A 1651-nucleotide genomic window follows, 5' to 3' on the forward strand; every position below is an offset into this window, starting at 1 on the left:
TTTTACTTAAAGAGAAAAAGTAGAAAAAGAATGGAGGGAAGACTTTGCCGGAAGCACACCGGGCTCCGACGCCAGTCACCGGCAGCCGCATTTCGGTCGCCGGACTCTAAACTCCGGCCGCTGGATTCCGGTCACCGGTGACCTGAATTTTTCCGACGGCCGGAAAATTGCCGGCATCCGGTGGCCGGAATTTTTTCGGAAATCTCACTGGATTTTTTTTTAAATGTCATCGGAATTTACGTGATCTTAACCTAAGTACGAAAAAAAAAAGTTTACTACCCCTAGTAAACTTTTACTTGGGGGTAGTAACTTACAAAACAGTATTTTCAAGACCATAATACATACTAGTAAAGTTTACTACCCCTAGTAAACTTTTACTGGGGGTAGTAAACTCAAAATAAAGTTTCTCCATGACTATTATATACCTTAAAACAATGAAAAATTAACTTAGATGCAGAAAAGTAAAGTTTACTACCCCTAGTAAACTTCTGCTGGGGGTAGTAAACTTGCAATACAGTTTTCCTATGACCATTATATACCTTAAAAGAGAGAAAAAACATATATGCAAAAAAATAAAGTTTACCACCCCTAGTAAACATCTTACTGGGGGTAGTAATCTTGCAAAATAATATCTCCAAGGCTATAAGTACACATTAAAACGGAGAAAAGTCAACTTAGATGCGAAAAAATAAAATTTACTACCCCTAGTAAACTTTTACTGGGGGTAGTAAACTTGCAAAACAGTATTTTCAAGACCATAATACACACTAAAACAGAGGAAGAACAATTTAGATTCGAAAAACTAAAGTTTACTACCCCTAGTAAACTTTTACTGGGGGTAGTAAGCTTACAAAACAGTAGCTTCAATGTCATAATTCACATTGAAAAAGAGAAAAATCAACTTAGATGCGAAAAAATGAAGCTTACTACCCCTAGTAAACTTTTACTGAGGGTAGTAAACTTGCAAAACTTACATGTTTACTACCCCTAGTAATCTCCTGGACCCGCTGGACGTCCACCTCCGAACCTTGATCCTCCGCTGCGGCGACTTCTGCCAGGGCACCTACGACGCCTTCAACAACGACGCCAACTCCAAGTACGCCGGATCTAGCCGCTACGGCCACGCCAACTTCTTCGACAAAGTCATGCTCCAAGACGCCGCCAACTACGAGATCGCCTCCTTCCTCTACGCCACCGCACAAGTCAGCGTCCCGGAGGCCTTCCTCCTCCACTCCTTGTCCCGCGAGTCGTGGGACTGCGAGTCTAACTGGATCGGCTACGTCGCCGTCACCACTGACTAGTACAGCAAGTCCATTGGCCGCCGCGAAATCTACTTCGCTTGGCGCAGCACCACCCGCAACTACGAGTGGGTCAATGTGCTTGGCGCCGAGCTCGTATCGGCCGAGCAACTGCTCAGGCCGGAGAACAACAACACAGTAAACAAGACCAACTCCACGAACGAGCTGCTTCCGACGTCCAAGTCCGATCGCCACCGAGGTTGACGAACGTCGCATGTGGGGTGAGTCCGGTCCTCAGATCCGATCTGGATTCCGAGAGAGAGAGAGAGAGAGAGAGAGAGAGAGAGAGAGAGAGAGAGAGAGAGAGAGAGAGAGAGAGAGAGAGAGAGAGAGAGAGAGAGAGAGAGAGAGAG

This window comes from Fragaria vesca, linkage group LG2 (assembly GCF_000184155.1).
Source record: "Fragaria vesca subsp. vesca linkage group LG2, FraVesHawaii_1.0, whole genome shotgun sequence".
In the NCBI taxonomy this organism is placed as follows: Eukaryota; Viridiplantae; Streptophyta; class Magnoliopsida; order Rosales; family Rosaceae; genus Fragaria; species Fragaria vesca.